Genomic DNA, 21,463 nt, shown 5'->3' with positions numbered 1-21,463 from the left:
GAGGACGCCTTGGCAGCTGCTTTGCCAGACAAACTATAATCAGTCTGTGTGAGAGAGGATGAGGAGGATGAGGACGGCTTGGTCATCCACTCAACTAATTTCTCAGCATGTTGAGGCTCAACACGGCCAGCTCCCGAAAAGAAGGACGAGCGGCCACGGCCACGTGCTGAAGAGGATGCACCACATCCATCACCAGCGTTACCTCTAGATGCAGAGCCTGCTTGCCCTCGTGACTCTCTGCCTCTCTTTGTCCTTCCAGCCATAGTTATGCGTTCAGGTGTTATGTAACAAAATAGTCGCTGTCACACCGACTGCGTTCAGATGGTATTAAACAGCAACCACACAGTAAGAGCGACTTGGCTCAAGTGTAAAGTAACAAAGTAGTCGCTGTCACACCGACTGCGTTCAGATGGTATTAAACAGCAATCACACAGTAAGAGCGACTTGGTTCAAGTGTAAAGTAACAAAATAGTCGCTGTCACACCAACTGCGTTCAGATGGTATTAAACAGCAACCACACAGTAAGAGCGACTTGGCTCAAGTGTAAAGTAACAAAATAGTCGCTGTCACACCAACTGCGTTCAGATGGTATTAAACAGCAACCACACAGTAAGAGCGACTTGGCTCAAGTGTAAAGTAACAAAATAGTCGCTGTCACACCGACTGCGTTCAGATGGTATTAAACAGCAATCACACAGTAAGAGCGACTTGGTTCAAGTGTAAAGTAACAAAATAGTCGCTGTCACACCAACTGCTTTCAGATGGTATTAAACAGCAACCACACAGTAAGAGCGACTTGGCTCAAGTGTAAAGTAACAAAATAGCCGCAGTGACACCAACTGCCTTTAGTTGCTATTAAACAGCACGCACGCAGTAATAGCGACTGCGGTCAAATGCGATTTAACAGCACGCACGCAGTGACACCAACTGCCTTTAGTTGCTATTAAACAGCACGCACGCAGTAATAGCGACTGCGGTCAAATGCGATTTAACAGCACGCACGCAGTGACACCAACTGCCTTTAGTTGCTATTAAACAGCACGCACGCAGTAATAGCGACTGCGGTCAAATGCGATTTAACAGCACGCACGCAGTGACACCAACTGCCTTTAGTTGCTATTAAACAGCACGCACGCAGTAATAGCGACTGCGGTCAAATGCGATTTAACAGCACGCACGCAGTGACACCAACTGCCTTTAGTTGCTATTAAACAGCACGCACGCAGTAATAGCGACTGCGGTCAAATGCGATTTAACAGCACGCACGCAGTGACACCAACTGCCTTTAGTTGCTATTAAACAGCACGCACGCAGTAATAGCGACTGCGGTCAAATGCGATTTAACAGCACGCACGCAGTGACACCAACTGCCTTTAGTTGCTATTAAACAGCACGCACGCAGTAATAGCGACTGCGGTCAAATGCGATTTAACAGCACGCACGCAGTGACACCAACTGCCTTTAGTTGCTATTAAACAGCACGCACGCAGTAATAGCGACTGCGGTCAAATGCGATTTAACAGCACGCACGCAGTGACACCAACTGCCTTTAGTTGCTATTAAACAGCACGCACGCAGTAATAGCGACTGCGTTTCTGTGCAATTCAATAGCCCAGTTGCATTAACAGCGACTGCGCTTCTGTGCAAATAAATTGCACACGTGCAGTAACAGGTAATGCGTCTGTGTGTGCAATTAACTAGCACACGTTAAATAACACAGAATAATTATATTTAAAGTAAATCCCTAATGCAGGCAATACAACACGTTAGAGCGCTGCATGTAGAACAATCTCCTGCCTGATAGATAAACTAGCTGAGCTGTACAGTTTATAAATATATTGACAACGCCTAAGGATGTGAATATATTCTCTACAAACTGTACTTTTAACTATACTGACTACACTTCCTACTCTATCTATCTATCTATCTATCTATCTATCTATCTATCTGGTTAAGACACTGTGGGCCTGATTTACTATGCTCTGTGCGCTGCGCTGGTTCATGCGTTAATTAGTACTCCGGGTGGAGGCTTAATTGGGCGCATGAACCAGCGTAGCAGCCGGCGCATTGAAACTAATATGTAAAGCCGCGCCGAACTCCCTATAGAAGTCTATGGGAGAAATCAAAAGTGTTCATTTTAAAGGATAATCTGCAAGTTTTGTCCTAAAAAGTGTTTGGGGACCTCAGTCCTGCCCCAGGGAACATGTATCAATGCTTTTTTTATTTTTTAAAACGGCCGTTTTTTCGGGAGCAGTGAAATTAATAATTCTTAAAGTGAAACAATAAAAGTGAAATATTCCTTTAAATTTCGTACCTAGGGGGGGTGTAATGTCAGCATGTGAAATAGCGCATTTTTCCCGCACTTAGAACTCCCCCTGCACAAAGTGACATTCAGAAGGAAAAAAGTCATTTAAAAATTCACACGCGGCTATAATGAATTGTCGGCTCTGACAATTCTAAAGGGATTCATTCATAAAACAAACAAGAAAATGTGTAGGGGTTCCCCCAAATTAAATTACCAGGCCCTTCAGGTCTGGAATGGATTTTAAGGGGAACCCCGCCGTAAAAACCAAAAAAAAAAAAGACGTGCGGTTCCCGGCAAATATCCATTCCAGACCCTTCAGGTCTGGTGTGGATTTTAAGGGGAACTCCACCCCAAATTGAAAAAAAAAATGGCGTGGAGTCCCCCTAAAAATCCACACCAGACCCTTATCCGAGCACGTTGACCTGGCCGGCCGCAGAAAAGAGGGGGGGACAGAGTGCGGCCCCCCCTCTCTCCTGAACCGCACCAGGCCACATGCCCTCAACATGGGGAGGATGTCCCCATGTTGATGGGGACAAGGGTCTCATCCCCACAACCCTTGCCCGGTGGTTGTGGGGGTATGCGGGCGGGAGGTTTATCAGAATCTGGAAGACCCCTTTAACAAAGGGGACCCCCAGATCCTGACCCCCCCCTGTGTGAAATGGTAATGGGGTACATTGTACCTCTACCATTTCACCCCAAAAAAAATGTCAAAGTGTTAAAAATGACAGTAGCCGGTTTTTGACAAATCTTTTAATAAAATCTTCTTTTCTTCTTTCCTTCGGGTTTCTTCTCGCTTCCTGCTTCTTTCTTCTCGTCCACATCTTGCCCGACGTGTTCTTCTATCTTCTCCGTCCGTCCTTCAGCCTTCTGGTCCCGCATCTTGCCCGTTGTCTTGTCCTGTCTCCTCCTCGTCCGCATCTTGGGTCTTCTGCGGTGTTCTTCTCGTCCCGGACCCAGCGTTTGAATTTGATTTGGCCGCCGTTTTCCCGCTCCTAGGACCCGCCCCCCTCTGACGCCACAAGTAAACTCCTTAGAAGGTCATGTGCGTCAGAGGGGGGCGGGGTCGCAGAGCGTCACACAGCGGGGGAATTCAATTTCAATCGCGCCACCCGGAGAAGAAGTTCCCGCCGTGTCACACTCATGTGACCCCGCCCCCCTCTGACGCCACAAGTAAACTCCTTAGAAGGTCATGTGCGTCAGAGGGGGGCGGGGTCGCAGAGCGTCACACAGCGGGGGAATTCAATTTCAATCGCGCCGCCCGGAGAAGAAGTTCCCGCCGTGTCACACTCATGTGACCCCGCCCCCCTCTGACGCACATGACCTTCTAAGGAGTTTACTTGTGGCGTCAGAGGGGGGCGGGTCCCAGGAGCGGGAAAACGGCGGCCAAATCAAATTCAAACGCTGGGTCCGGGGACGAGAAGAACACCGCAGAAGACCCAAGATGCGGACGAGGAGGCGGACGGAGAAGAAGACAGGACAAGACAACGGGCAAGATGCGGGACCAGAAGGCTGAAGGACGGACGGAGAAGATAGAAGAACACGTCGGGCAAGATGTGGACTAGAAGAAAGAAGCAGCGGAAGAAACCCGAAGGAAAGAAGAAAAGAAGATTTTATTAAAAGATTTGTCAAAAACCGGCTACTGTCATTTTTAACACTTTGACATTTTTTTTGGGGTGAAATGGTAGAGGTACAATGTACCCCATTACCATTTCACATAGGGGGGGGGGCAGGATCTGGGGGTCCCCTTTGTTAAAGGGGTCTTCCAGATTCTGATAAGCCCCCCACCCGCATACCCCCACAACCACCGGGCAAGGGTTGTGGGGATGAGACCCTTGTCCCCATCAACATGGGGACATCCTCCCCATGTTGAGGGCATGTGGCCTGGTGCGGTTCAGGAGAGAGGGGGGGCCGCACTCTGTCCCCCCCTCTTTTCTGCGGCCGGCCAGGTCAACGTGCTCGGATAAGGGTCTGGTGTGGATTTTTAGGGGGACTCCACGCCATTTTTTTTTCAATTTGGGGTGGAGTTCCCCTTAAAATCCACACCAGACCTGAAGGGTCTGGTATGGATATTTGGGGGGACCCCACGCCATTTTTTGGGGGGGGTTTTACGGCGGGGTTCCCCTTAATATCCATTCCAGACCTGAAGGGCCTGGTAATTTAATTTGGAGGGACCCCCTTTTTTTTTTTTTTTTTTTAATGAGCAATGACTCTATTCTTTATAGACATGAGTACTTTAACCACTTGCCCACCGGGTTAATTCTGGCACTTCTCTCCTTCATGTGAAAATCACAATTTTTTGGCTAGAAAATTAATCAGAACCCCCAAACATTATATATTTTTTTTTAGCAGACATCCTAGGGAATAAAATGGCAGTCATTGCAATACTTTTTGTCACACCGTATTTGCGCAGCGGTCTTACAAGCGCACTTTTTTTGGATAAAAATCACTTTTTTGAATTAAAAAATAAGACAACAATACATTTTGCCCAATTTTTTTATATATTGTGAAAGATAATGTTACGCCGAGTAAAATGATACCCAACATGTCACGCTTAAAAATTGCGCCCGCTCGTGGCATGGCATCAAACTTTTACCCTTTAAAAATCTCGATAGGCGACGTTTAAAAAATTCTACAGGTTGCATTTTTTGAGTTGCAGAGTAGGTCTAGGGCTAGAATTATTGCTCTCACTCTAACGATCGCGGCGATACCTCACTTGTGTGGTTTGAATACCGTTTTCATATGCGGGCGCTACTCGCGTATGCGTTTGCTTCTGTGCGCGAGCTCGTCGGGACGGGGCGCTTTAAAATTTTTTTTGGGGGTTTTCTTATTTATTTGTATTTAGTTTTATAATGTTTTACACTGAAATAAAAAAATAAAAAAAAAATGATCAGTTTTCTTCCTATTACAAGGAATGTAAACATCCCTTGTAATAGGACTAGTGTGTGACAGGTCCTCTTTATGGAGAGAGGCGGGGTCAATAAGGCTGGAAAGCATGGTATTGAAAAAATAAATAAAAGTTCTCATGCTTTCAGCTGCAATCATGTTCGTTCACCACAGTGGTGTAGTGTATAGCACTTTGACCTAGCAGCAAAAGAGTCGTTGGTTCGAATCCCGCCCGTGACAGCATCTGCATGGAGTTTGCATGTTCTCCCTGTGCCTGCGTGGGTTTCCTCCCACAATATAAAAACACGCTGTAAATCGGTTCCGGTCTAAATAAGCCCTAATATGCAGTAGTATATTTAGGTTTGGTTCTGCCCTAGGCCTGACTACATATCTGCACCTCCTAATAGAAAAATGACCCACCCCTTCCTGTCAAGGTCACACCCTGTTTTTGTATAACCCCGCCCAGTAATTTTCAGGGGACCCACACACTAGTTCTGGGGGGGCACTGGATTCCCTTAACCACTTCCATACCAGGCACTTACGCACCTTCCCGCCAAGCCAATTTTCAGCTTTCAACACTGTCGCACTTTGAATGGCAATTGCGCGGTCATACAACACTGTACCCAAACAAAATTGGCGTCCTTTTTTCCCCACAAATAGAGCTTTCTTTTGTTGTTATTTGATCACCTCTGCGTTTTTTTTTTTTGCGCAACAACTAAAAAAAGACTGCAAATTTTGAAACAAAAAAAGTTTTTATTTTTTTAGGTTAATTTTTTTGTAAATAAGTTTTTCTCTTTCAATTACGGGCACTGATATGGCGGCACTGATGGGCACCGATGAGATGGCACTGATGGACATCGATGAGGTAGTACTGATGGCACAGATGAGGTGGCATTGATTGGCGGCGCTGCTATACGGCACTGATGGGCACTCATGGGCGGCACAGATGGGCGGCACTTATGGGTGGCACTGATGGATACTTATGGGTGGCACAGGTGGGCACTGATAGGTGGGCACTGTGCATGGATGGGCACTGTGGGGTGGCACTGATGGACACTGTGGGGTGGCACTGATTTTCCCAGTCAGTGCCCATTTGTGGGCACTGATTGGCATCTTTTTTCTTATTTTTTATTGCTTTTTGTTTTTTTGTTCTATATTTTTTTTGTTTTTGCACACCCTGGTGGTCCAGGGTGGGCATCCCTGGTGGTCCAGTGTGGTGATCCGAGGGGGGGCTGCGCTGATAAACAATCAGCGCGAACGCCCCCTGTCAGGAGAGCCGCCGATCGGCTCTCCTATACTCGCGTCTGTCAGACGCGAGTGAGGAAGAGCCATCGATGGCTCTTCCTGTTTACATCGTGATCAGCCGTGATTGGACACGGCTGATCACGTGGTAAAGAGTCTCCGTCTCCGTGAGAGACTCTTTACTGAGATCAGACTGACACCCCGCATCACCGATCGCCGCACTGCGTGCCCCCACAGGCGCGCGCGGCATGAAATCCTGCAGGACGTCCTGTCAGGATTGTGTAACCACTTCCCGGACGTAAATCGGCCATAGGCTGGGCGGGAAGTGGTTAATTTGCATAGTTTTTCTCTCACTTCCTGTTTGGCTATGGGGCAGGAAGTGAAGGCAAATCTCCCCAATTGGACACAGATAATACAAAATAAACTGACAGGGCCTATAACCCTCCCTCACTCTATCCAAAATTAAAGAAAATAAAACTTGTTGATTATAGTTCTTGTCAGGGGCGGACTGACCATTGAGTCACTCGGGCACTGCCCAAGGGCCCCATGCCACTAGGGGGCCCCATCCGGGTTGCCAGGCTCAGTAAAACCAGGGACAGTATGTAAAAATCTGTGTTTTTTTTAGATCTGTCCCTGATATGTCCGAAAATGACATGCTTTTAATGTGAATATCCCAAGATTTTAGCTGCCCGCCTCTGCACTACCTCCTGGCGTGGTGGTCATCTGTAAGCCAGAGGGGCCCCATAATCTTCTATTGCCCGGGGGCCACATGAGTTGTCAGTCCGCCCCTGGTTCTAGTTTAAGCACAAATTTCATAGAGTTTTATTGAGAGCCCCAAAAAATATAACCATGCCAATAGGCCAGGATAGAGCGTTGCTAATATGTAGGAATGTGTGCGTTAGAGCACCCCACCCAATGTTAACTAAAAAATTATTAATTTGCAAATAAGTATTATCTGCTCATTTTTTGGGGATGTCTGCACCCCTGATAGTGACAACATTTGTGAGGTGTCTTCACCCTTTCTAATTCATTCACTTCCTGTCACATAGCCAAACAGGAAGTGAGGGTAAAACCTTACTAATATCTTTTCTTGGGGACACAGAGATCAAGCTAAATAGTTTCCCATTATGTAAATTGCACTCTAGCATTTTGCTGTGTACACCCCAAATTATTAGGGATCTTGGACTTTGGGGTCCATTGACTAAAGGCAAATCCACTTTGCACTACAAGTGCAAAGCAAGGAAGAAAGAAAACAAAACAACTTTGCTTCTACAGGATTGGATGTTAAAACCATCAGTGCTTCCTCTCTGATTTTCAGCAACTATGCTTGTACTGCAGAGTGGCTTTGCCTTTACTAAACCCCAAACTAAATAATCATTTGGGGCAGGGATCCTCAAACTACGGCCCTCCAGCTGTTTTAGAACTACACATCCCATGAGGCCTTGTAATGCACTGACATTCACAGACATGACTAGGCATGATGGGAATTGTAGTTCCTGAACAACTGGAGGGCCGTAGTTTGAAGACCCATGATTTGGGGTGTACACAGCAGTGCTGGAGTGCAATTTGCTTAATGGGGACACTAGTTAGATTGACCTGTGTCCCCAAGAAATGACACTGGTAGGGTTTTAACCTCACTTCCTGTTCAGCTGTGTGACAGGAAGTGAAGCCAATTTTAAGAAAAGGGACACAAAGCTCAACACAAAAATAAAAAAACACAAAGCAGGGGTTCTAACACTCACTAGGCTTCCCTCAAACACCCACAATTTGAATAGGATTGCCTTGCGCTAGATTTAAGCACAGTGCTGTAAATCAGCACGTCAAGCCTGTCCACCAATAGCAAACCCCCCCCCACAGGCCATGTTTGCAGGTTTTCCTTCATCTTGCACATGTGCTTTAAAATACAGTCTGGACAGCAATTCTTGATAAGAGAAATCCCCAAAACATGTCCTGTCGGGGGTACTTGAGGGCTGAGGACCACTGCAGAATAAATAAAATACTTACCAGTTTTTGTCTTTAAAGTCAGGGAGAATAAACATGGCAAACATTTCATGATTACACACCAGGAAAGAAGCTTAGACAAAAATCACACATAATTTGTTAGGCCCAAACCTAGTTCAGCTGCAGCTGTCAACATATGTAGCATGAAAAAGTAACAAAAGACAAACTTAACAATTTTAAAGTAATTTTTATTGGTCAACAAAACAAGGAAAGCAAAAAAAGACAAACAAACAAAAATACATTTCAAAATTCTAAATAACCATAGCTTTACACATTTTTCATAAAATAAGGCCACATAGACAAATACATCAAAGTGAACATCATTTAAAAATAAACCAAAACCATTGGCAAAATAAAACAAAACCCATGCAACAAACCACATTTGTGTTTAGCAACAGCATTTCTGCCAGCCTGCCCATTCTGAGGGCAGCTGAGGACTGATCGATCCAAGCTTTTTATAACAGTGCTAGTAATGAAGCAATTGAAATCACATGAACAAATTGCAGTCTCTAGTTTGGGTGAGCTTGTAATTGGGCACACCTGCAATTAATCCAAACCACGCTCTATGAGCATCCAATGAGTGTTTTTCACCTTTTAAAAAGAAAGGATATTTTTTTTCTAAGTGTTTGAGCATGCTCAGTTCATCACACATGTAGGAACCAAGCTGCAATGGAATGAGAGCTTTTTTTTTTTTGTTTCCCCTGATCTGATGCTTTCCAGCCTGAAGGGGAGGTGTTAAAGACAGAAGTAAACACGCACATTTAATAATCTATTTGTGTGAAAAAAAAGGTTGCCAATTTTGTTTGGGAGCCACGTCACACGACTGCGCAATTGTCAGTTAAAGCGACGCCGTGCCGAATCACAAAAACTTGCCCGGTCATTGACCAGAAATATGGTCCGGGCTCAAGTGGTTAAAAATTAACAAAACACAAAAGTGAGCCCAATTTTTGGGGATAATGTGAAAGATGATGTTACACTGAGTAAATAGATACCTTACATGTCACGCTTTACTATTGGAAACACTCCTGCAATGGGGCCAAAATTAATTCCGTGAATATCCCCATAGGCGACCTTTTTCTTTTTTTTCCAGGTTACCAGTTTATAGTTACAAAGAAGGTCTAGTGGTAAAAGTATTGCTCTCGCTCTAACGCACGCGTCAATACCTCACATGTGTGGTTTGAACGATGTTTATATATGTGGGCGGGACTTGCGTAAGTCCCGCCCACATATGTAAAAATTAGTTTTACTTTTTGCTATAATAAATATCCCCAAAAATATATATTGAAAAAACTAAAAAAACCCCTCAGTTTAGGCCGATACGTATTCTACATCTTTTTGGTTCCAAAAAATCGCAAATAGCGTTTAGTGTTTGGTTTTTGCAAAAGTTATAGCGTCTACAAATTTTTTTTTTTTGTTGTTTTAACTAGTTATTGGGGCGATCAGCGATTTTTATCGGTACTGCGACATTATGGCGGACACATCGAACAGTTTTTTGGAACCATTGGCATTTTTCTAGCGATCAGTGCTGTAAAAAATGCATTGCTTACTCAAAAAATGCCACTGGCAGGGAAGGGGTTAACACTAGGTGCGAGGGAGGGGTTAAATATGTTCCCTGGGTGTGTTCTAACTGTAGGGGGGGGGACTGACATGTGTAAATGACAGATCGCTGTTCATGAAGGGGAACTCCAGACCCCCCCAATAAAAAATAAGGTGGGTTCCCTCCAGGTGCATACCAGGCTCTTAGGCTTGGTCTGGAACATAAGGGGTTAAACCCGCGCAAAAAAAAATAGCGTGGGGGTCACCCCCAAGATCCAAACCAAGCACTTATCCCAGGCACGCAGTCTGGTCAGACAGGAATGGGGGTGGGGACGAGCGAGCGCCACCCTCCCTCCTGAGACATACCAGACCACATGCCCTCAACATGGGGGAGTGTGTGCTGTGGGGGAGGGGGGCACTGCCCCCCCACCCCAAAGCACTCTTGCCCCCATGTCGATAGGGACAAGAGCCTCTTCCCGACAACCCTTGCCATTGGTTGTCGGGGTATGCGGGCGGAGAGCTTATCAGAATCTGAGAGACCCCTTTAATAAAGGGGTCCCCAGATTCCGGCCCCCCACCCTATGTGAATGAGTATGGGGTACATCGTACCTCTACCCATTCACATGGGGGAAATGTAAAGTAAAAAAAACACACCACACAGAATAAAATATTTTATTAATCTGCTCCGGAGCCCCCCCTTTCTTCTTTAGCTCTCTTAGAAGGGGGGGTTTCTTCTCTCCCGATCTTCCGCCGGGACCCTGGGCTTCGGTGATTTCTGCCGGGGGAGGGCGCCATCCCTCGGTCCTCTCCGGAGCCTTCCGCCGGATGCCCCCACCCCATTTAAGCTCTTTTTCATTAGGGAGGGGCATCCGGACTTCGGGGTCTTCTGCTGGGGGATGGCGCCTATCCCCCGGTCTTTCCGGTGCCTTCCGCCAGGGTTCCGGTCTTCCTGGTCTTCTGCCGGGGGTGCGCCAACTCCCCGGTCTTTTCTCTTCTGTCTTCTCTGCTCCCTCTTCTGCCTGGCTCCCCCGCGGAGCCAGGGCTTTCTTCCGTCTTCTTTCTTCTCTCTTCCTTCTTCTGCCTGTCTCCTCCGCGGAGCACAGGGCTTGTCTCCGCTGTCTTCTTCCTTCTCTTCCATTCGATGTTGACACGACGAGGTTCCGCGCTGACATGCCGTGTCAGCGGCGGGCATGGACTTATATAGGGTAATGCCACCATGTGACCTCAACCCATGTGACATCACATTCCCTGGGCATGATGGGAATGTGATGTCACATGGGTTGAGGTCACATGGTGGCATTGCCCTATATAAGTCCATGCCCACTGCTCAGACGGCATTCCAGCGCCGGACCTCGTCGTGTCAACATCCAATGGAAGAGAAGCAAGAAGACAGCGGAGACAAGCCCTGGGCTCCCGGAGGAGACAGGCAGAAGAAGGAAGAGAGAAGAAAGAAGACGGAAGAAAGCCCTGGCTCCGCGGGGGAGCCAGGCAGAAGAGGGAGCAGAGAAGACAGAAGAGAAAAGACCTGGGAGTTGGCGCACCCCCGGCAAAAGACCAGGAAGACCGGAACCCTGGCGGAAGGCACCGGAAAGACCGGGGGATAGGCGCCATCCCCCGGCAGAAGACCCCGAAGTCCGGATGCCCCTCCCTAATGAAAAAGAGCTTAAATGGGGTGGGGGCATCCGGCGGAAGGCTCCGGAGAGGACCGAGGGATGGCGCCCTCCCCCGGCAGAAATCACCGAAGCCCAGGGTCCCGGCGGAAGATCGGGAGAGAAGAAACCCCCCCTTCTAAGAGAGCTAAAGAAGAAAGGGGGGCTCCGGAGCAGATTAATAAAATATTTTATTCTGTGTGGTGTTTTATTTTACTTTACATTTCCCCCATGTGAATGGGTAGAGGTACGATGTACCCCATACTCATTCACATAGGGTGGGGGGCCGGCATCTGGGGGCCCCCTTATTAAAGGGAGCTCGCAGATTCCGATTAGCCCCGCCCGCATACCCCGACAACCAATGGCAAAGGTTGTCGGGAAGAGGCTCTTGTCCCTATCGACATGGGGGCAAGAGTGCTGTGGGGTGGGGGGGCAGTGCCCCCCTCCCCCACAGCACACACTCCCCCATGTTGAGGGCATGCGGTCTGGTACGGCTCAGGAGGGGGGGGGGGGCGCTCGCTCGTCCCCTCCCCCATTCCTGTCCGGGCCAGACTGCATGCTTGGGATGAGGGCTTGGTTTGGATCTGGGGGGGACCCCCGCGCCGAATCGGCGCGGGTTTAACCCCTCACGTTCCGGACCAAGCCTAAGAGCCTAATGTAGCCCTGAAGGGGGACCCGCGCCGATTTCAAGTTTGAAATTTGGCGCCGAGTTCCCCTTCAGGGCTGAAAACAGCTCGGAGATTCCCGTGCGCCGCGTCACGCAGCGCAATCACGGGTACGCCGCTTGGTATTTACCAAGATTTTCACGGCGTACTGACAAGGCGCACGGGAATCCCTGACTTTTCTCTCTGCGCATGCCCAGTATGCAAATGAACCTCCCGAGGTTCAGGCGCACTGTGCAAGCGTACGGGGATCTGTTTTCAAAAAACACTTTCCCTTTCAATTCGGCCCGCCAAACACTTTCAAACACATGTCACTTCACTTCCCCTGCATCCCCCCACCTCCCCCCCTAATAAACTCCCGCCCAAACCCCCGCAATTTACAGTTTAATGTGCCGTGCGCCAGGTCTGTACTGGTGCACAATGCACCCTCTCCTGGGCGCACGGAGCACATTAGTAACTAGGGAAATACACTGCACTAGCAGCGTATTTCTTTAGTAAATGGCCAAACGGCTGCTACTCCTGCTTTTACTCCATGAGTCATGGAGTAAAGGCTTGGTAAATCAGGCCCTAAATGACACTCTCACTCTCTCTCTATCTCTCTCACATGCCGCAACACACTACACAAGGCCGACATGCAGGCAGTCTTATATAGTGTGGGGAGTGTCCCTACTCCCCTGAGCCATGATTGGCCAAAGGCACCCTTCCTTTGGCCAATTATGGCTCTCTGTGCTGACGGCGCTATGATTGGCCAAAGCATGGGGGTCATAGGGCATGCTTGGCCAATCATCAGCCAGCGATGCACTGCGATATCGCAGTGAATTATGGGCCATGACATGCCACTCGAATTTGGCGCGAACGGCCCATAATGTTCAAAATTTGGCAAATGAGTGAACAGCCGATGTTCGAGTAGGACATGAGTTTGACTCGAACACGAAGCTCCTCCCTATTCGCTACACACCATGGCTTTCATACGCAGGCTCATTTGGCTATCCCTACAGTTTAGGTTCCACATCCACTGCAGGTTTATTAGTGGGGTGCAGAATTCGGCAGCAGATGCTCTGTCTCATTTTGATTTCTCATCCTTTTTCCAGCAGGTTCCGGATGCAGACCTCTGTGCCACCCCGTCCCTGCATGTCTCGCTGTTGAGGGTGGATTAAACACGCACTGGGCAGGGGCATTAGGGTTGATTGACAGGTGACTGTCTATCAACACAAGGAGGGCTTACAGTACGGCCTGGAGAACATTTCAGTCTTTCCTAACCCGGTACCCTAGGTCAGATTGTTTTGATAATCACTACCTTTTGTCTTTTGTGGCCTACTGTCATTTTCAACTGAAATTGTCCCACAATACCATCAAGGGGTATTTGGCAGGTAGCCAACATTTTATTTCTCTACTTCATCCTGGTAGGCAGTCATTGTTTGCAGCTCATTCTGTTAAAGCTATCCTCAGGGGTATTCAGAAGAGCAACCCCCCGAGCCCTACTAACAGGCTGCCTATCGCAGGGCACATCTTCCGGGCCTTGTCTAGGTCTCCTTTTGGGCAGCTACCTAGCCTGGTGCTGAAGGCGGCTATTTAGCCTTTTATGGTTTCCATAGAGCGGGGGAGTTCGCTTGTATGGGAGATAATTCCTGTACACTGATTAGTCAGTCGATCAGGTACCCCGACCATTTCGTGTTACACCTAGAGGCATGTAAAACGCAGCAAACTGGGGCTGGTACCGATATCAGGTATTTCAAGATTGAGGCTGGTTGGTGCCCGGTTTCGGTTTTACTCATGGCCCAGTTATCAGGGGAACCCAGGGCTAGTCCTCTTTTGACGGTTAACGGAGCCCCTCTCACCTCTGCACTTTTCATGAAGTATTGTTGCACCCTCTTAGGGAATCTGGGGTTGAATCCCATGTCCTACTCAGGTCATTCATTTAGGGTTGGGGCCACTTCTGCGGCATCGCGCCAGGGTGTCCCGGTTCACATTATTAAAAGGTTAGGCAGGTGGACGTCATCATGTTACTCCAGGTACATCCCGGAGCCACTCATTGAGAGGCCTCAAGCATTTGTTCATTTGGCCAATTAATTTGTAAATAAACCTCCTTTATATACTCATCCTAATGTCTTTTGTTTTTACCCCCTTTTAGGCGTACTGACCACGGCACACCCCAGGTCACCTTTCAGCTTTCTTCTGTTTCCTTCCCCTAGTTCCACAAGAGGCTCTGAGTACAAATAAATTGTGTCTGCTGCACAGAGAAGGAAGATTATCACCCAGTCCCCGCCCTACTCTGGACCAATCAGTGAGCAGTATGGGTGGAGGAATGTATTTAGTGTTAATGACCCACCTGTGCTGATCTCTGTAGGAGTGTCCTCCTCTATAAATGTCCCCGTTATTCCATCCTCCTCCATAGACTGCTGATCATCCTTCACATACCTCTCTTCTTCTTCTGATTTCACCTCAAATTCTATATCGATTGGATCTCCACTCTAAACCAAGAGAATGAGAGAGAATATCATCTGTAAGATATAATCTTTATTATTGTGACATCACATCTATAAAATCCACACATCGCCCCACAAGTCCACGTCTAGATGTTCCGTCCCACCAACCTTTAAATAAGGAGGGATGGTGTGACCTTCCTGTGTGGAATCCCGGGAATACAGAGGACGGGGACATCTCTCTGGGGGGTTCCTGGTATTAGTTGGCTCCATAATGGTGTCCTGGTACAGATCTTTGTGTTCTTTTAGAGACTCTGACTCCTCCATCCCCTCATCCTCCTCTTTTATCTCTTCTTTAATCTCAACTTTAGGATCTCTCAGGTCTCCACTCTGAATATAGAATAAAAATGACATCAATGGTAACAATGCAGATAATGTACAGATCCTAATGATACTATCAGTGATTGTTCCTCATCTACCTGATGATGGTGGGGGATGGTGTGACCTTCCTGTGTGGAATCCCGGGAATACAGAGGACGGGGACATCTCTCTGGTGGGTTCCTGGTATTAGGTGGCTCCATCATATCCTTGTGTCCTTCTGAAAACTTCTCCATCACTCCATACTCCTCATCCTCCTCTTTATACTCTTCTTTAACATCAATATTATCATCCCCGAGGTTTCCACTCTGAATATATAATAAAACATTAATTGTAACAAACATGCTGTGTATAAATCAGAACTACCAATAATTGTCACTCATCTACCTGATGATGGTGGGGGATGGTGTGACCTTCCTGTGTGGAATCCCGGGAATCCTGAGGACGGGGACATCTCTCTGGTGGGTTCCCATTACTGGATCCATCTGTAGGAAACACACACACTGACTGAATACATTGTTTCTATGTGTTTATCAGATGATGGGGGATCTAGGTGGAGCCTCCGTACTGCTCTCTCCTTTACAATAAAGTCTCCTCTTACCCGGTGATGTGAGGGGTGGCTGATTGTCCATCATGACGTCCTTCCCGGCACCGCTCATGTCTCCTGTCAGCAGTTTGATGATCTCTCTGGTGACTTCTAGAATCTTCTTTGTATTTCTCTATTCTATCAGGGAGGGAGGTGGAGGCAATGTGCTTATCATAGGATCTCCAGACTTCACAGGAGGAAAACTCTAGATTTGAACACATATAGTAAAATCAAATGACATTCCCAGAATCCTCCTCACCTCACCAATCAGTTCTCCTTTTTTATCAAAACCCCACTTGGGATATAATTTAACCAGACAGGGCCCCCCACTTTGTAGGTTAAAAGCTTATTGCAAGGAATTCTGGAACCAACAATCTTGCTTTTGCTTGTGAGAGGGAAATTGGGAGGAGGAGCCGTGAGGTCAGTGTGATGTCATAGGATTCTCTGACTCTGGTTAGAGGGACATTGAGAGGAGGAGCTGTGAGGCCAGTGTGATGTCATAGGATTCTCTGACTTGGATTGGAATGACATTGAGAGGAGGAGCTGTGAGGTCAGTGTGATGTCATAGGATTCTCTGACTTGGATTGGAGGGACATTGGGAGGAGGAGCTGTGAGGTCAGTGTGATGTCATAGGATTCTCTGACTCTGGATGGAGGGACATTGGAATGGGGAGCTGTGAGGTCAGTGTGATGTCATAGGATTCTCTGACTTGGATTGGAGGGACATTAAGAGGAGGAGCTGTGAGGTCAGTGTGATGTCATAAGATTCTCTAAATTGGATTGGAGGGACATTGGGAGGAGGAGCTGTGAGGTCAGTGTGATGTCATAGGATTCTCTGACTCTTGATGGAGGGACATTGGGAGGAGGAGCTGTGAGGTCAGTGTGATGTCATAGGATTCTCTGACTCTGGTTGGAGGGACATTGAGAGGAGGAGCTGTGAGGCCAGTGTGATGTCATAAGATTCTCTAAATTGGATTGGAGGGACATTGGGAGGAGGAGCTGTGAGGCTAGTGTGATGTCATAGGATTCTCTGACTCTGGTTGGAGGGACATTGGGAGGAGGAGCTGTGAGGGGCGCTCTGTGAGGTATCTGTATACACAGAGTCATTTCTCCAGGGTGCGTCACACATCTCCTAAATAAGAGATGCTTTGCCAGGACACATCATATTCCTGTGATTTCCGTCTACTCCGGAGACTTTAAGAAAGAAAGTCACCGCTCCAGGTGGGTCTACTATACGGTCACACACTGATACAGGATTCCAAGGGTGCTGGCGGTGCACTAGGCAAGCATACAAGATAGATGAAGGATGGATGGCCGCACTCCAAAAACCGTACTGGTTGTCTTTTATTAAATGAACAGCAAATACATCACAACGACAGAAACAGGGGAACAGCCGACGTTTCACACAAAATCAGTGCTTATTCATGGCTGTGATGTCATAACGTTTGCTGACTCTGGTTGGAGGGACATTGAGAGGAGGAGCTGTGAGGGGCGCTTTGTGAGAAATCTCTACACATAGAGTCATTTCTCCCGGGTGCGTCACACCTCTCCTAAATAATAGATGAACGTTGTCATTAGGCTTTGCCAGGACACATCATATTCCTGTGATCTCCGTCTACTCCGGAGACTTTACTGATCACATTTTAGGATGAAGATCTGAGACTGGGACCATTATGGATAGTGGTACAATGGATCAGAGTTGATCCGTGATCCGAACGGGTCACCCCCTTTGGATCGGCACACACTGTGATCCGCGGATTGCCGCGGCTCCGGAGCTAGGCCGAAGCCACGGCCATAACATTAGGAAAGGCCGCGGCTTCAGCCTAGCTCCGGAGCCGCGGCCATCTTGGTACACCTCGCGGCGGCCCTCCTCTCTGTTTACACCCACAGAGGAGGAGGAGCCAGCACTCGTGGGACACACTGCTGGGAGTCATACTACTGGGGGGGTCAGTCTGTACTACCTGGGGGGGTCTGTCTGTACTACCTGGGGGGGTGGGGGGTAGTGGTGCAACGGATCACAGTTGATCCGTGATCCGAACTGTTCACCCCCTTTGGATCGGCACACACTGTGATCCGCGGATTGCCGCGGCTCCGGAGCTAGGCCGAAGCCGTGGCCTTTCCTAATGTTATGGCCGCGGCTCCGGAGCTAGGCCGAAGCCGCGGCCATAACATTAGGAAAGGCCGCGGCTTCGGCCTAGCTCCGGAAGCCACGGCCATCTTGGTTACAGTGGGGGGGAGATGTGGATATTACAGTGGGGGGGATGTGGATATTACAGTGGCGGGGGAGATGTGGATATTACAGTGGGGGGGGAGATGTGGATATTACAGTGGGGGGGGAGATGTGGATATTACAGTGGGGGGGGGGGGAGATGTGGATATTACAGTGGGGGGGGGGGGGAGATGTTGATATTACAGTGGGGGAGAATTTTTTTTTTTGCCAATCCGAAAAATGATCCGATCCGTGACTCCTGATCGGAGGAACGATCCGAACCGTGAGTTTTTTGATCCATTGCACCCCTAGTGGGGGGTCTGCCTGTACTACCTTGGGGGGTAGGGGGTCTGCATGTAGTACCTGGGGGGTGTCTGCCTATACTACCTGGGGGGTGTCTGTACTGAGAGGGGGGGTGTCTGCACCGAGGGGGTTCTTTACTGAGGGGGGACTATAGTTGGTGGGAGTGGGGGGGTGACACCATTTTTTTCTGCACCGGGTGACACCAACACTAGTGACGCCACTGCAGTGGGTTAGATGTGGATATTACAGTGGGGGGGATGTGGATATTACAGTGGGGGGGAGATGTGGATATTACAGTGGGGGGGGAGATGTGGATATTACAGTGGGGGGGGAGATGTGGATATTACAGTGGGGGGGAGATGTGGATATTACAGTGGGGGGGGGTGTGGATATTACAGTGGGGGGGAGATGTGGATATTACAGTGGGGGGGGGGGGGAGATGTGGATATTACAGTGGGGGAGTATTTTATTTTTTTGCCGATCCAAAAAATGATCCGACCCGTGACTCTTGATCCGAGGAACGATCCGAACCGTGAGTTTTTTGATCCGTTGCACCCCTAATTATGGAGACATTCGTTTTCAGGACATTCACTACAAATTAAATTTTTCCCTCTTTCTTCCTATTTGAATCTTATAAAATAAAGACATAGGCCCGGATTCACATACATCGGCGCATATTTATGCCGGCGTAGCGTATCTAATATACGCTACGCCGACACAGAGAGGCAAGCACCGAATTCACAAAGCACTTGCCTCCCAAACTGCGCTGGGTTCCCTCGGCGTAATTTGTCGTAAGTGGAAGTGGGCGTGAGCCATGCTAATGAGGCGTGACCCCATGCAAATGATGGGCCGAGTGCCATACAAATACTTAAAACGAACGGTGCATGCGCCGTCCCGTGGACGTATCCCAGTGGGCATGCTCAGAATCACGTCGGAACTACTCCCTAAGATACGACGGATCACTGCCTACGACGTGAACGTAACCTACGCCCAGCCCTATTCACGTACTACGTAAAATACGACGGCTGTGTTCCCTGGTCCATACGTTTGCTTGAGTTGCGCCTCATATATGGGGAATAACTTTACGCCGGGCATACAACTTACGTAAACCGCGTATATTATGCGCCGGGCGCAAGTACGTTCGTGAATCGACGTATCTCCCTCATTAGCATATGTGAATAGAAAATCAATGGGAGCGCCACCTATGTCCAGCGTAAATATGCGCCCACGATACGCCGGCGTAGGAAAGTTACGTCGGTCGGATGTAGCCTATTTTCAGGCGTATCTTGTTTTCAGAGTCCAGCGCATAGATACGACGGTGCATATTTACACTTACGCGGCGTATCTGTAGATACGTCGGCGTAAGTGCTTTGTGAATCCGGGCCATACACTTTCCAATCCTCCTTACATACCCCCCCATCTCTAATAAACGTCATATAACTGTTAGTATAGACTGATGAGGTGAGAAGGTGATTGGTGGGAAAGGTGACACAGCTCCAAAATGAGGAGAATGTTCCGGCCTTGTAAGTGGGGAAGTGTTCCGATCCTGAAGGGGTTAATCTAGGTCTCCACTCTATATATGTGTGTATTATCATCTGCTGGAGATAAAAGACGTCACAGTGACTATGGAGGAAGAGGACGGACATGACGGGGTTACTGGGTGTAATTAGAAGATAAGATCTTATTACCTCCTCTGCTGCCTCTTCCAGCAACGTCTCCTCACTACTTCTTCCCGACTCACCTCTCACCCGGAACTTCCTGTCTGTGCCTGACATCACTTCCTGTCTTCCATAGAGACTTCCTGTCTGCCATCTTGTGGAGACCAGAGGAACTGCAGAAACATTTTGTATTGTGAACACGGCCTTGTGCTGTGTGTGTATGTACTGTATATCCTTATAGATGGGTCATCTCCACTCTCACCAAGGGGGATAGAAATATATTACTGCTCGGGGGGGGGGGGGGGCCTTTGATTTTGCAGTAAAATTGATGTGAGATTTAGTCATGTAGAACATCTGTTATATGGATACAAAGAACCCCAGCCGAGAGTAAAGGGTGGAAATGTCTCCTGATCCCCAGATTTGGGCAATTATGTCACCAATATAAATAGAAATAGACAATAGGTGCAGGAACTCCCCCTTTCCAAGTCACCCCTTTTCTCCGCCCCTACCCACCTCCCAGTACCGCCCCACCTGCTCCCATGCTCGTCTCCAGGACTTTTCCAGAGCCTCTCCAAGCCTATGGAACTCCTTACCCCAATCTATCCATCTATCTCCTTCTCTATTAGCTTTTAGAGGATCCCTGAAAACCCTCCTCTTCAGAGAAGCCTACCCTTCCCACACCTAACTGTATTTTCATTTGAGTCCATCTGATCATCCCCCACAGCTAACTACCCTTTGTTGCACTTGACCCTTCCTTCTAGATTGTAAGCTCTAACAAGCAGGGCCCTCTGATCCCTCCTGTATTGATTTGTATTGTGACTGTACTGTCTTCCCTGATGTAAAGCGCTGCGCAAACTGTTGCCGCTATATAAATCCTGTATGATAATAATATAGAACATCATTTATAGAATATCATTTTGTGCCTCATCCCCACAACCCTTGCCCGGTGGTTGTGGGGGTCTGTGGGCGGGGGGGTTATCGGAATCTGGAAGACCCCTTTCACAAAGGGGACCCCCAGATCCCACCCCCCCCCTATGTAAATTGGTAATGGAGTATATTGTACCCCTACCATTTCACAAAGAAAATGTAACAATTGTAAAAAAAAAACACAGACACCGTTGGGAAAGTCCTTTGTTAAATTTTTTTAAAATAAATAAAAAAAAGATTCCAGAGGTGGTAATCCACTCTTGGTCTCCGCTCCAACGCTGTCGGTATCCTGCGACGGGTGATCTCCTCTCCGGGGTCCAGCGATGAGAAGATATCCTCTTCATCCAGGTCCACTAGGATCCAGCGATAAGATGTCCGCACTCCGAAGCGCACGCATCACCTGTCTCCACCGGAGTCACTCCGGGAATGACACGGCTTCAGCCAGTGACATCTCTTATGTAGGTGAAGGCGGGGCCACCTGTCATGTGACCCCATCCCCCTCTGAAGCAAGGGAAAACCCAGGCTTTCTGAGTGACATGATGGGTGACCGCGCCCCCTTTGATGTAATGGCAAACCTGCATTACATCAGGGGGGGGGCGGGGTCAACCACATGTCACTGGGAAAACCTGGGTTTTCCATTGCATCATAGGGGGACAGGGGTCACATGATGGGTGGCCTGGTAATTGAATTTGGGGGGACCCC

Source organism: Rana temporaria (assembly GCF_905171775.1).
Source record: "Rana temporaria chromosome 4 unlocalized genomic scaffold, aRanTem1.1 chr4q, whole genome shotgun sequence".
NCBI classification, from domain to species: domain Eukaryota; kingdom Metazoa; phylum Chordata; class Amphibia; order Anura; family Ranidae; genus Rana; species Rana temporaria.
The sequence above is the reverse complement of the archived record's forward strand: the minus strand, read 5'-3'. Positions refer to the sequence as shown.